Raw genomic sequence first — 15,942 nt, 5'->3', positions numbered from 1 at the left:
ATTATAACATTTAACGTTTACGTCACTAATGTCACACTTGTTACCGTAAAGTAAACTTTAGTGCAATTTCTCACACTCATTTTTTTTCTTGGCACTACAGCCCCAGTGGGCCTAGGCCTACCTCCATGAACTCCGTTCACTTCGGTTTTTCTAGATCTTAGACATACGGTAGGACTCCCTGGGCCGGTGATCAGCTCATCGCAAGGCCTCTACCTGTACACAACCACAGAAAAACGCACACAAACATCCATGCCCTGAGTGGGATTCGAACCCACGATCCCGGCATCCGAGCAAGCGAAGACAGTTCACGCCTTAGACCGCTCGGCTACCGTGACCGGCCTTTTCACATTCATAGGAGTAGAAATTATTTCGTATATATGTTTCTGTGGTCTAGTTGTCAAGAGTTCCTGGCTACATATCCAAAGGTCCCGCGATTGATTCCCGGCGCTACCAGATATTCTGAGAAGTAGTGAGTCTGGAACGGTGTCCATTCAGCCACGTGAGGATAATTGAGGAGCTACTTGAATTGAAAAGTAGTGGCTCCGGTTTAGAAACCCGAGATTATGGGCCGTGGGGATCCGTTGCGCTGACCATGTTACATTCTCTATCAGCAAAAGTTGGCACTAACTTCGCCGACAAGCGGCGGTATCTCGGTCGATATAGTTCGCTTGCGATCGACAAGATGTACCAGAATTCAGGAACAACTTTCTTTACAATATCTTCAACCGGATCGGTCAGTTGAAGGCCATTTGTCTTTTGTCACAAAATTGTCGGATCAATGCAACAGACTGCCATGAGTAGAGAGGATAATAGGAGGTCACAGGGCCTGTGCACACCACCGAACCAAGGACCTTCTCACCACCTGATGCGTTCCACTGAAGGAGGCATCAGTTTTATATTCGGGAAGGCGACAGGGGTTTCCTGAGTCACTGCATCTTCAGCTGTTGGCAAGATAGCCCTGTGTGTGCCCTGGTTTTCCTCAAAATTGCTGGGCCCACTTCTATATTTGATGCCACGCTCCTCCAGCTTCTTATGCCCAAATTTCTCATGTCCTATAACACACATGCTCCCCATCTCAATCTTAGCCTTCCACTCTCCTAGTTCCTTCTAGTTTGGTATTGAAAACCTTAATCATTCTATTTTCATTAGCACATATTAGGTGTGCACCCCATTTAAGCTTTTTCACTTTTATCGATCCAATAATATCTGGTTTATTAAATAGTTTGTATAGCTTAATGTTATACCTCTTCCTCCCTGTCCCCTTTTCTTCCCCGGTCCAAAATTATATCTCAAGATCCCGCTTTCAAAGATACGTATACTTGACAGTCTTTGATCCAGCCCTGACAATGGCGAGGTCTCAAATGCATAAGATAGCATTGGGCTTAAATGTACTTCGTACATCATAGTTGTAGTTTTCCTGGGTATCTAGTGAGACTCAGGTGTTTCATAAGCCTGTGGAGACATTTATGAGCCTTGAGGACACGCTTTTTCATCTCATCATTGACGTAATTTTACAGTTAACCTCTGATCCAAAACGAAAGTATGTACAACACCAATTTATATTAACCAATTTTTACATGTGCAGATCCGTTATTGCATTCTTTCTTAGTCACAAGCTTGTACTTTCTTTTATCTTGATTAATTTTCAGATGTATCTTTTTGCTGATCTTTCCAAATTAATAAAATCTTCTTTCATAGCTTTTTGTGTTCTTCCGATTATATCAATTTCATCTGCAAATGGCAATATCTGAACTGACTTATGAAAGATAGTTCCTCTTACATTAATGCTTTCGTCTCTATTTTATTTTCTCTACCGATATATTAAATTAAAAAATAGTTCCGGAGGATTGAAATCCAAGACTTATGTTCCCTATCCATAAGAAAGGCCGGTCACAGTAGCCGAGCGGTCTAAGGCATGCACTGTCTTCGCTCGCTCGAAAGCCGGGATCGTGGGTTCGAATCCCACTCAGGGCATGGATCTTTGTGTGCGTTTTTCTTTGTTTGTCTACCGGTAGAGGCCTTGCGACGAGCTGATCACCCGCCCAAGGAGTCCTACCGTATGTGTAAGATCGAGAAGAACCGAAGTGAACGGAGGAGTTCATGGAGGTAGGCCTAGGGCCACTGGGGCTGTAGTGCCAAGGGAAAAAAATCCATAAGAAAGGCTTAATCGTGGTATGGTCTAACTGTAGAGGCATTAGTCTGTTAGGCATTGCGTGTAAAATATTTTGAAACATTTAATTTAAGGCACATTTTGAGATTACCAATGTGGGTTTCGTCAAGGAACATCGACTGAACATAAGATTTTCACTATATGCCAAGTCCTTGAAAAATGTTATGAATTTTAAATTGAAACACATCATATTTTCATTTACTTTAGATCAGTCCATGACAGTATGGATATAAATAACCTCTTGATGGCAATAGAAAAGATTTACATTCCACGGTAGTTAATTTTGTTGGTCGGAGCGACTGTGAGAAGGATTCAATGCCAAATTAAGACCCAGAACATGTTGTCCAGCCCTATAATGTCCGGAAACAAAGTTTGACATGGGGATTCCCTAGCCTGCCTTTTGTTTAAGTATACTTTGACCATTAGTTGATATCGGCCCTGAACATATTCTGGATGCCAAATAACCCTGGCTCCAAATCTAGCACTAAATGTTATTTGTTCCATATGATACTCAAACTTGCTGCCTTAAGTATAACAATAAATATTCCCTCGAAATAACATCACTATTCATACCAATTGAAAGACTGCGAACAGATGAAATAAATTGAAATTTCTATGATCTACTCCAAATATGAACGATAATCGAGGCGATGACGTGGGTGTTTTTTCAATTTGCCTAATCCTTCCAGCCGCACCGTGGCCCTTGGATCGACTCAGCCACTAACAGAAATGAGTACCAGGAATATCCCTCGGGGGTAAAGTGCGGCCGGAGCGTAAGGCTGACGACCTCACCGCTATCTGTGAACCGATTGTCTAGAAAATGTGGGATCCTCAATATTTCACAACCCTCTGGGCCTCCACGGCCTGTTACAAGGATACCTTTACCTATATTTTCACGATCGATATCACTACAATAAAATAGGTATGTGTAAGAATTCCTCGGAAAATGAATGACAGTTTGGGCGTATTATCAAAAGGTTCGTCAGCCCTGACCTAGATTCTTTCGACTGATCTCCTTATAATTAATGTAAGAGTGCGGAAATATACATCTTTCGAACACTCACCGAGCATTCTAATTGCTATGGTGGATTAAATTACCATCACAACATTCGCTGAAGTCTTCCTTATGATGTTCATCTTGAAACAATCACGTGTGGGATGTCTATCAAGTTCATAAACACTTCTTACACCAGTGTAACGCGCGTCCAGTTCTTCTTTCCGCGACTGCTGCTAGATTCCAACTGTGTTTCTCCCCCTCAAACACTGACTCCTGTTCACACACTAACACTCGCTTGCTGCTCAGCCGGCTTTTATTCCGTTCGCTGTTGCCTGTTGCCCGTGTCAACATCAGCGTTGCCTGCCTCGTCACAGTAGGAAGCGGTGCCACGTAGCCAGCGGTGGGGGGCGGGAGGCGGAGCGCTGACTCACCTGCTATGTCACCGTGACCAGAGCTGCCACGTCACTGCTGGGGGGAGGGGGTATCCTCCATTGCGCAACACGTCACAGGATGAAGACACAAAAGCTTGTTGAACTGATCGTTGGCTGAAGAACACTTTAACACATTGAACGTTGTACTCAATGGCAATTCTCAACTGGATCTCAAAGTCAAAGTAACTATCTGCGTGACGGCCAGTCAATTGGTACTAAAAAATCCCACTCAATTTATCTCCTTATTTAAACTTGAGTCGGACCTATAGATAACACGCAACTGTCCATATTGTTGTAGGGTTTCCCTAGCAACGACTGAAATCTGATGCGTGTATACGGGAGTGGCAATATGTAAGAAAACAATTACGACTTTAAAAAAATATGCACCACTATTGCGATCGTGTTTTATACGGAGAGCAATATTTTGTGTTCAGTCTCCAGAGGTTACGGTTGTCTTATGTTGCAAAGGGAATATTACTCGCCTTAGGCATTATCCGGTAGCCTAATGCAATGCATTCAGTGAAGTGCATTACTCGCCACGATTTAAAGTTTGCAAGTAATTCAGTTGGGTGGAGACCATGGCGGAGGTGTTTAAGATAGGAGGTTGGGTATGATAAGTTGAAGCGGTAAAAACTGAATTCTGAGTGAATTTCAGTGATATATGTTATATATGGCTGTCTTTTAGTGTTAACTGATTGGCACATTTAATTTCAGGGCAAAAATGAAAGGATTTTCCCCTTGGCCAGGCCGGGTAAGTGTTTTATACTGTTAGTGCCTAACCGTTGAAGTAGTAGTCTTCCATTAAGTACGGTTAACATATCAGATTGGTCTAAGGTCTCAGGAAAGACCTCCAGAGAGACGTTATGCTGTCTCCAATAAAGCCGCTAGCCAAATTTGAAAGTCTCTTATGTATAATTGATATAAATAGTCAGTGCACATGGGATGTAAACAAACTAAAAAAAAAGGGTTCATGAGAGCGGGAATTCGTACTTCTAGGTTAGGAAAGGTTGATGCAGTAACGTGTAATGTTAGTATTGTATTTCACAGTAGCGTTCTTTATAACCATAATCGTCGCACAAATTTTGAAAACCAACACGTATAAATTTGTCTGATTTGACAACATCCGTGCGCATATTTTCGTTACGTTTTGAATGTAAGTACAGTGTGCCTTGCCCTGGTTACCAGAAGTTGAGTTGTTTGAGAGTGTAACAGTCAAGTAGCGCACTTCACCAAAGAAGTCAGTGGTGTAGGACTTATCCTAGACATATATTCAAAGTGACCAGTTTTATTCTCACTTGTTTAGTTTGTCAGTTTATTTTTTTTTTTTGGCAAGCATGATATAAGGTTCAAAACTGTTCTTCATGTATGATAATATAAGCTTGGGTCTGAAGTCTGCACCGTATATGAAAAGATGTATTTTTACACATAACAAATTTTATTGGTAAGGGTGGGAACTTCATATATTTCTTGCTCTTATGTACTACTTCTGTAACCTTGGGATTCCTGCCCTGTCCATTTAAAAACCAAAGGGTAGTGACTCATGAAAAGCGGGATTTAAGCACTTCAGTAATGTATATAGTTGCTGAAAACTTGTTGAGAGATTGGCTTGTGTCTGCAGGAAGTACCTCGGTGTGAATTTATATTAATATTTTCGCTGATTGTTATGCGACAGTGAAATAAAAAAAAAACATTTTTGATTCATGAGTGTGTTATTGAATGATGCTGTTGATACTGAGACTGTTGATGAAGAGCAGTTATTGAAAGAGAAGCAGTCAGTGGAATGAGAATTGACAAGGGTGACTGAAGTATTCGGAGAAAACCTGTCATAGTGTCACTTGTCCACCATAGATCCCTCATTCCCTTATCGGGGATTGAACCTGGGCTCCCACAACGGGAAGCCAGTGACTGATTGCCTGAGGTATGGTATGGCCTTGTCATGCTACTACCGTGTAAATAATTTTGTGTACTCCCTGCGTGTGAAAATTCCCATTTGAATCATGTATCTGATATTGATTCCAGTTTGCAGTTTGAGGCTTGTGTGAGCAGTGTGATGGATTTGAGTTCTGCTTCTTGTTATGTCCATCGAGTTGCTTTTTTTTTCTAGTCTTCGACATCTGGTTGATGTGTCAAATCGGATGATTCCTTTTTTTTTTTTACATATACAGCATGACATCCTCCCATGTCGTCTCTGGCATTGTTAGGACGCCCACATTTGTGGTGCTCATTGAGTTGCTTCAGGTGAAACTTTCACATGAGATGTAGTATGATGGAATGAACAATTAAGTGGATGTTCTTAAGTCACAGCTCTTGGGTCAGGGAAAGAATGAATACAGGTAGGAGGTTAAGGTCAGCTGCTTGCTCCTGCCATTTTACTTGCATTGTACGCCTTTCACTACTGAGAAAACATGAGAATTTTAAGAAGGAGAGCTGATAGGTGGAATGAAAGACAGAATACACAAATGACAACTGGTGGGAGTGGTGGGAGGAAAAGCACACAGAATGAAGGTAGCTGCAATACTGTGTCTGTACTCTCAGTTGTCTTACGTTCATTGTCTCCCTCCCCCTTTTTTGAAATTCTGCTTGTGCTATATGTACAGTTAAGTTAATGAAGAGCACCTCTGGTCTAGTGGTCAGAGTTCCTGGCTACAGATCCAGAGGTCCTGGGTTCGGTTCTCGGCGCTACCAGATTTTCTGAGAAGTAGTGGCTCTGGAATGGGGTCCACTCAGCCTCGTGAGCATAATTGAGGAGCTACTTGATTGGAAAAGTAGAGGCTGCGGTCTTTTGTTAGGATTTTGCCCCAACGGGTATAGGTTGTGGAGCCTATTTGAAAGAAAGATCATTTCAGCATGCGATGTTGTGTTTGATGAAAGTAGGACATCGTTCAAAGGAGAGTTAGGAAACGAGATTTATCAGTGTAAGTGAAGAAAAGCAAAATAGAGGTGATGAAGTAGAGGAGAGTGGAGAAGATAAGCTCAATATTGGGGAGAGAAATAGTCAGGTGGATACAGGAGTTCAGTTGATCAAAACCAAACAGAAATGGAGGAGACAAGGCTGGAAGTAAACACGAGCACTAGAATTCATAAGAGACCAGAGTATCTCGATGGGTACTCTACTGTAGTGATAACGGATGTGTATGAGCATTTAATATCCGAGGAAAGGAACAATAAGGTGGAGCTCGCTATGTTAACAAATATGCCAGATGATGGAAGGATAGATGATAGTTCAGAGTATGAGGTTGCGATGAGTGCTATTGCGTATTGTGAGGAGGTGCCAGAAAGCTATGAAGAGAGAGAAGTCAGGCCAGATAGGGGGAAATGGTATCAAGCAAAACAGGAGGAGATATCAGCTTTGAAGGAGAATGAGACATGGGAATTGGTGAAGCTACCTCCAGGCAAGAAGGCTATTAAAAGCAAATGGGTATTCACAGTAAAGTATAACAAAGAGGGAAAAATCGAACAATACGAGGCGAGATTAGTGGCAAAAGGGTGTTCACAAAAGGAGGGTCAAGACTACTCAGAGACATATGCACCAGTAGCGAAACTGTCAACTTTGAGGATTTTACTGAGTGTATCTAATAGTAAAAAGTTTTACATTCATCAGTTGGTTGTCAAGAATGCCTTTTTAAATGGTTTATTAAAGGAAGAAATTTACTTAGAAGCACCAGAAATCCTAAATGTAGAGAACGGGGTTTGTAAAGTGCGAAAAAAATCGTATGGGCCGAAACAAGCTCCGATGGAATGGAACTCAAGATATGACTCGTATGTGAAAGAATTGGGATTTAAGCAGTGTAGGACTGACAGATGTCTGTACGTAGGCAACTTTGACAATGTGTGCATGTACCTATTACTGTATGTGGATGATTTCATCATTGCAACAGATAGTCCAGAAACCCTCAAGGAATTAAAAGAAGTACTGATGAATGAGTTTCATAATGTGTTTTGTTCTAAGCCACACTTAAACTACAGCTGATCGCTCGGATTCAAACCAAGTTTCCTGAAAATCAATGTTGATGAACACAGTACACTCAAATATACAGATGACAAAGTGTCGTGCCCTCCCATCCATCACAAAATGCAGAGAAACTTTCAGCATAACTTATTGAAGCCTGAAAGAGTAGACATACACAGTGACTGTCAACTGTTTTTCACTTGTATTCTTTTGTTCCCATTTTGAATGTGGTTAAGTTCATGGAAACGCAGATGCCTCAGTCAGTAAAATCCCAGCATGGGAGTATGGCAGTGAATGTTAACACTGAGATGCCTAATACTTTAATGCAAAGACAGTATTTATGCCAAGGATAAAGATGCACATGTTTTATAAATCTATTTGAATTTAAATTAAAAAGGAATTGAAGAAAACTATGATATTTTACTTCACAACCCTATTATACAGAAAGTGCACTTTTCAAAAAATTGTTTCATAAAGTGCACTAACCTTCAAACTGATACCTGTAAAAGGTGTAACAACTATAACAGAGGGAGGGGGGATATTCTGAAACATAACAGCTGAACCCTTCTTGAGAAGCCAAGAGTGATGCAGCTACTCAGGAACATTCTGAAAAATAAACTTAAAAAAGAGTGGTATCAACTCCAATGGCCACCACATGCAGGATCACCACATTTGGATTTCACAAATGGAAGTTCAGCTTTTCACCACAAAATCAGTAATACATGTCCAGCAATTAGGATTAGAATTAGAAAGGGTTAGGTAACCAACTGCACTTGCACTGTAATCAATATGTATCTATTGTGCATAATACAATATATGGAATATCAACACTTCAACTCATTATATGCATTAACACAAAGCTGTCTTTACAGTAATATCCATTTGGCTCAGTATTTATGTTAATGTAATAAGTTGCTGGTCTGTATGCTAATTTTATTGGTGTAGTGCAATTTATTCGGTTTAATTCTTTTACATTCCAAAATGAAATAGGAGTGGCTTATCTCCCACAGATGATTTCTGTTTCAACTGGAATAGTTTCAAGCTTTTCCCTGTAGATGGTCTTTGGCATTAAACGGTATTTGCTTTCAATTTCTAAATCTTGCTGGTGACCTTGGTTTGAAAGTAGCTCTACTGAAGGGCCCAACAGATGAAGTTTTCTTTTATACTGTGTTCACCTGAAGAAAAAACAGAATCTATAGGATCTATTTCTCACAGCAATGGTCATGAAGCTTTCACTGACTGCCATCATCCACCAACTATACCATTTCTCTAAGACCATTCACATGCTAAAAACTGGTTGTCCTGCCCTTGACATGATGCCAATATAATAATTATAAAAAACTAATGGATGTGATATTTCAATGCCTTTGGCTGCTGGTTGTATAGTGAACTGACAACAGAAAGCTGAGGATGGGGGTAGGAGTGGATTAGTGTTACAATGAAACAAGAGGACAGGAAACATTTCTCGTTGTCTTCTAATGCACATGGTCCAATGATCGGCTCAGGCAGGGGGGTGAGCCCAGACTGGGTAATGTCAGAACAGAGCAAGACTGGCAATGCAGTCACTCGCCCAAGTTCCTTACTAGCGTGTGAACACAGTGATAAATATACATGATCTGCCACATTCACACCATGCCCAGTGCTCTGCCTTTTAATGCAGGTTGAGACAGAAACATTTTGAAACACACATATATATATATTCGCACATCCATAGTCACTAAACCGGTCTACCTTATCAAGAAATGCAAAAAAAACAAAAAAACAAAAAAAAAAAACACAGATTTATAACTCTAAAAATTCAATTTCCTGTATATATTAGCATCAATGTAAGCGGAACTATATAAATCCAACTACCATATTTATGACTGTAGGAACTTACAACCCACTGCAGTATATAGAGAACATGTACATGGTGATTTATTTTGAAGACAACAAAGAAATGAGGAAAAAATATATGTCCTAAATCACAGGCTGGTAAAATGTGTGATGATCAAACAGAAGAAAATGTGAGAGCAGCTGTAAAATCCTACAAATATAACAAAAAAAATACTGTAACATTCCATCTGTATTTCAGTCACAAACATGCTGTCACACTGTGTTAATTTCAAAAGTTCATTTCTCATTTATACTAACAAAATCTTCACATTTATATATACAATGACATCTTTGGAAGAAATTCGGTAACTAGAACTACTATTAAGTTGAAAGATGGAAGTAATAACATTACTTTAAAACATGCAAAGAAAAGAAATTACCCTTATATGCACTCACAATTGAATTACTGGCAAGTTATTCAATTCAGACACAAAATGTATACACATCTTGAAGTCCTTATTCATACTGCTGACTAATGCTTGTATTTTATACAAAAATATTAGGTAAATACAAGTTGCTTTCATTGCAAATATTCACAATGCAAATTTATTATGACACAAATTTCCATGATGAAATCGAAATCCTGTTTTACAGATATAAACACTAATATAAATGAACGAAATTTCTGCATAGTACGAAGGGGGACCCAAAAATAACCGGAAACGACCTGTTGCGCGCGCATGCTTTGTAGTTACGAGTTGTGCTGCTAGGTGGTGTTAGCTGGGGGTCTCCCGCGACTGTTAGTGAGCTGGCGTCAGTCTGAGTTAAGTGGTTTGTCTGTGGTGCTCTGTTGTGTGCGTTCCTGTTTCAACCCTTTGGCGATTAGTGAGATGGCCGACCAGAAGGAACAAAGAGTGTGCGTGAAATTTTGCTTTCTGTTAGGGAAAACTGCAGCCGAGACTGTTGGGATGCTTCGGCAAGCCTTTAATGATGATGCTTTGGGGAAATCACAGGTCTACAAGTGGTTTTCCCGTTTCAAATCTGGCAACATGTCAACAGAAGACATGCTACGCCCCGGGCGTCCTTCGACAGGAAGAAATGACGAAAACATTGCCAAAATCAAACGTGCAATTGATGAAGATCGTCGAAAGACCATTGACCAACTTTCTGAGGAAACGAACATCTCATGGAGCACGGTCCAGCGAATTTTAACCGAAGGTTTGCACATGAGACGGGTGTCTGCAAAATTTGTTCCTCGCTTGCTCGGAGATGACCAAAGAGAAAACCGCGTGAATGTTTGCCACGACTTGAAGAATGAAGTGCAGAACGATCCAGAATTTCTTAAAAGAATTGTTCCTTCTGGTCGGCCATCTCACTAATCGCCAAAGGGTTGAAACAGGAACGCACACAACAGAGCACCACAGACAAACCACTTAACTCAGACTGACGCCAGCTCACTAACAGTCGCGGGAGACCCCCAGCTAACACCATCTAGCAGCACAACTCGTAACTACAAAGCATGCGCGCGCAACAGGTTGTTTCTGGTTATTTTTGGGTCCCCCCTCGTATGTTTAAAATTCAGAAACTGATCACACTTCTACTTAGAAAACAATACTTATTGTCTCCTGTAGTTATCACTGTCCACTGGCTCAAATTGTAACCTTGTGTGTCAGTGACAGTAGTACAGATAACTTGCAGGATCAGAGTAGATAAAATGATGCAAATAGAAGATGTGGAAGGTGTTGGCAATACCCTTACAAAACTTCCACACTTGTATCATAAACATACAAATTTATGTAGGATAAATATTATTATTTATAACTTTTGTTAAGAGAAACACTGACATATCAATTCAAAATTTGGTTGTAATATTCAAATGCTATTAAGAACTATGGTCCACCATTCACCTGAACCTCTAAGTATTTCCCCAGCTCTGGTCAGGGAGTTCATGATCAGACATTCATTTGGTTCTTAATCTGCAATAATTAGAAGTCTAAAGTAAAGCTTGGTTTATTAACCTGATATGAAACCATAAGCAATATCTGCTTTGCAAGTGGATCAACTGACAGTTCTTTCCATCACTAGACATAATGGTAACTGCTTTCACCACTGCAAGCTAGTGACTACATTTGCGGTTGAAATGAAGATGTGACACCAGTGCTACATCTTCCTCCTGAGCTTGGGGTTATAATGTACAGAAGGCAGAGCCAGGGATCTGCATATCACTGCGCGACTGCAGAGATGTAATCCATGTGATGATCTGAAAATACACATATACTTTTGTGCTGCTGCAAACCGAATGCTAACAACAGGCACGACAATACAAATTTAACTTATATAAAACCAACTGTAATCTCTTGTGCAGATCAATAAGTAAAATCACTTTAATGTTTAAACCTTTAAGATCCGATTCATTACAATTATCATAACTTGGACCACTGAAAGCAATGATTTAGTCACAGCTCAAAACACATATACTGACTGAAAATTAAATGATTTGGTGACAAGAAATATAATCTCCACAACAGTTACGTATGTGACAACACTGAGGCCACAGAAAGAATTTCCATGGAATCCAAGGATGACATTGCACAAGGCTTCCCCATTCCTCCCTACTATTGTAATCCCCTCCAGCACCCTGTGGCCTATGTCAATCATACCAAAGCACATATCACTACTAACTTTCATGTGAGCAGAATGACTGGACTGGAAGGGAATACAGAGAAGCATGTTGAAGGGGGAAGCATAACACCTAGAGGGAGATATGGAGGGGGGGCTTAATCCATGGGACTTGTTTCCTCAGTCTCAGTATAAAAATAATAAAAAAAAAATAATATTAATTTGCAACTTCCTAAAGTTAACACCATACTTGATGAGCTTCCATATTACTCTGAATTAATTTCCACACTGTATCATCCTATGTAAACACTCCCCATTAGTACCACATTGAAATAACATGACAAATGTAATAGTCCTGAGTTTTTTTAGATTTGGGCGAGTCCTATACCAAACTTCTGCAGGAACCTTATTTCCTTCAATTGCCTTTGTGGGACTTCTGTGTATTGGGTACACAGCCGTAAGGGCTGCCTCTATCCAAAAGGTCTTCTTTAAGTTTGATCCTCTTAACATGCATCTAGTTTTGTCTTTAATTGTTCGGTTCATTCTCTCCGCTACTCCATTCTGAGCGTTTGTGTATGGTATATTCAACTCCCATTGGATACCCTTTTCCCTGAAAAATGTAATTACTTCATCGTTCACATATTCCCTGCCGTTATCACATCTAAATTGACAAATTTCAACTGAAAATCTCGCAGTAGCCATTGCTACATATTCTTTCAAATATTGGGTAACTTCACTTTTATTCTTTAAACCATATGCAACCGTGAAATGAGAGAAATCATCTACTACAGTTAGTAAGTACCTCACTCCATTCTATCCAGTAGGACTGATAGGACCAAACATATCACTATGAATTCTTTCAAGTATTCTGCTCGCTCTTTCCCTAGAATGGGAGTGTGACACACTCACTTGTTTCCCTTCAACACATACGTCACATATTTTATGTTCAAACTTATGAATACAGTCCATACCATCTGCTGAATTCTGCAATTGTCTCAATCCTTCTGCACTAAGATGTCCCATCCTCTCGTGCCACAGTTGCTCTCTCACAGAATGACACTCCTCAACTTCTGTTCCAACCTTATATTGCAATTTATACAACTTGCCATGTCTAACTCCCTCAGCAATCTTAATATCATTATACCAAATGGCAAAGTTCCCCTTTTCAGTTATCATCTTACATTGTTTATCCTCAAGTTTGGAAATTGATAACAAATTAAATTTCAAATTGTCCACCAAAAACACATTCTTAAAATCAAGTATTACTGGTTTGCCATTGACATAAGTTACCCCTCTCACATCCCCAGTTCTTTTGGCTTCCAAAAATTCCTTACTTTTAGCAATGTGTAATTTTACTGGATTCAAAAGGACCCTTACATTGGTTGCTCTTGTATCAGCTCTCACAAGGTGATCTGTAGCTCCCGTATCTAGAAGCCAAACACTTACATCTAAAGCGCTCATATTCCTTTTATCTATATAATTTGCACCAACAGAAATATGGAAACTATACACTGGTGTAAGATTTGAGGCTTTCACGGCGGTGACTATGAAGAAAGCAGTCTTCTGGGATTTGGCACCGTGTATAGGTATGTGGTGTTAACCGACGTTCCTCCGAAACGTCGGTTAACACCACATATACACGGTGCCAAATCCCAGAAGACTGCTTTCTGTATACACTGGTGGTTCTGTGTCCTCAGGCACATATACTTGCTGGACGTCTGTTATTCTCCTTCCATAATTATTATAATTTCTTCCTCAGAGATTACATGGTCCTCTGCCTAGGTCTCGTGGTAGATTTACCGTCTGCTGATACCGTCCATCACGGCCTCCTTGATGTTCACCTCTATCACTTCTCCTCAGTTGTATACTTCTGCTTCCCCTCAAATTGGCTCCTCATTGAGCAGCTCCTCCTGGTTTGAAGCATTCCACCACCTTATGGTTGGTCATCCCAATCTTGTGGAATAACCCCGGGACTGGTAATTTCCCCGACTTTGCTGATACCCAGTGAATGCAGTTGTTAATGTTACATTAGTTGTCTTCTTCTTCTTTGTTTCGCTATCATCTTCAAATTCTTCAATATGTTGGCGCACCCCCTCAAGCATTAATTTAGACATGGCTACAGTTCTTAAGGCTGTTACTACACTTTCATACTCAGCCGGCATGGACAATAAAAATTGTATGACCACACTCTCATCATCATGACTCTCACTTGCCTGTCTCAAGTCTCGAATAATTCTGTCAAACTTCACACAAAAATCTTCAAACCTTTCTTGAAATGGATTATATATACACAACTGTAAGCAGCCTCCGTGGTCTAGGGGTAACGTTCCCACCTCATGACTCAAGGTACGCGGGTTCAAAAACCCGGCGGAGGTTGTGGAATTTTTAAGGGCAGAAAAATTCAGGGAACAAGTCCTCCGGGAGGGACTTTAAGCCGTGGGTCCTGTGTCATAGATTTACGGCACGTAAAAGAACCTCATGTCTCTAGGAGACCTCTGAGCAAAATTAGGCCAAGTTTCCCGCCCAACTAGTTTCCAATTCCTCCGGTAGATGGGGGTAGTATCAGGTACCACTGCCAGAGGAGGGGGGACCTCTCTGACAGAAAGGAACTAAAGTATTAGATACCACTGCCAAGTAGAGGGTAGAAACCTTGCTGGCAGAAAGGGACTAGGAACTCCTGCCAGAGGAGGGATGACCTCGCTGACATAAAGGGACTAACTATTAGATACCACTGCCAGTAAGAGGTTGGAACCTCGCTGGCAGAAAGGGGCTGATAGTAAGCACCAGTACCGGTAGGGTATGGAGACAGTAGAAATTAAAGAGGGACGCAAAATGGACCAGTAACCGGTCTAAGTGCATGGGGAAACCAACCCCCTCAATACGGAATACACAACTGTAGTTTCTTGACAAGATTTATTCTGCTTGTTGCGCTCACTTTCAAACATCTGTCCTCCAACGCCTTTCACTATTTCTAACTGATTATCTTGAATCCTCTGTATAATATAACTTTTGCATCTTTTGTCCACTTTTTCAAGTTTCTTCAGTTTCTCTTCCTTAGTCCTCTTGACTGCTGGTGTGTCTGTTTCTAGTATCTCATGTGGTCACATAACCTCTCCCAATGATTCCTGCACGTGTACTAACACATCCTTCTCGTCCAAGAATACTTCCATCTGAAATTTCCAATCATCATAGTTCTTACCGTCAGACAGCGGTATGCAATATTTTTCTTCATTCATATTGTAGTTAATTTTGGAAACCTTCAACACGCAGTCGGAACCAGGCACAAAGACTCGCAATCTCACTGTTCACACCTATCACCAGTTTTTTTTTTACTTGTTTAATTTCCACATTCACGAACGCGTATTCAGTTTTCTGGACCCATAACCTGTTGGATGGCATTGATAATGCGAGGTGATTATTCTGAATAAAACTCCGATTCACTTGGATATTACTCTTTACTTCTCTTACTGTACATTTTCTCTCTCTCTCTCTCTCTCTCACACACACACACGCACGCACGCTCGCACACACACATTATGACCCAAAATATGTAAAATATGCTTTGGTCTAGGAGTAGTAAAAAGAGTATCAGGGCTGGAGTCTGTTCGTACTCTATATTATGCCTACTTTCATTCCTTCTTATCATATGGAATACTATTCTGGGGCAACTCACCAAATGCTAAATTGATTTTTAAGTTGCAAAAGAGAGCTATTAGAGCTATGATGCAAATTCAGAAAACTACTAGTTGTAAACAGTAATTTAATTAATTAATTATATTGCCCTTACCATGCTTGTATATTTATGAAACTCTGGTATACACAAAGTCAAATTTGAATACTCTTGCAACCATTTCAGAAATACATTCATATAATACAAGGGGAAAAGATGACATATATATTGTTTCATGTAATACCAGTTTATGCAAAGACAATTTTATTAATACTGGACTTCGTATGTTCA

General features: G+C 40.3%; 1 long non-coding RNA gene across 1 annotated transcript in view; it reads left to right on the top strand.

Annotated features, from left to right (window-relative positions):
* The first annotated feature begins 3,005 nt into the window (after positions 1 to 3,005).
* Positions 3,006 to 15,942, top strand: part of LOC111875285 — a 16,126-nt gene continuing 3,189 nt past the window's right edge. Inside the window, exons 1-2 of the long non-coding RNA XR_002844700.2 lie at positions 3,006 to 4,224; positions 4,313 to 4,349. This is a non-coding gene — a long non-coding RNA (uncharacterized LOC111875285). The remainder of the gene's footprint in view (positions 4,225 to 4,312; positions 4,350 to 15,942) is intronic.

The sequence above is a fragment of the Cryptotermes secundus genome, unplaced genomic scaffold (genome assembly GCF_002891405.2).
Source record: "Cryptotermes secundus unplaced genomic scaffold, Csec_1.0 scaffold1364, whole genome shotgun sequence".
In the NCBI taxonomy this organism is placed as follows: domain Eukaryota; kingdom Metazoa; phylum Arthropoda; class Insecta; order Blattodea; family Kalotermitidae; genus Cryptotermes; species Cryptotermes secundus.
This window is presented reverse-complemented; position numbering and strand designations above follow the sequence as displayed.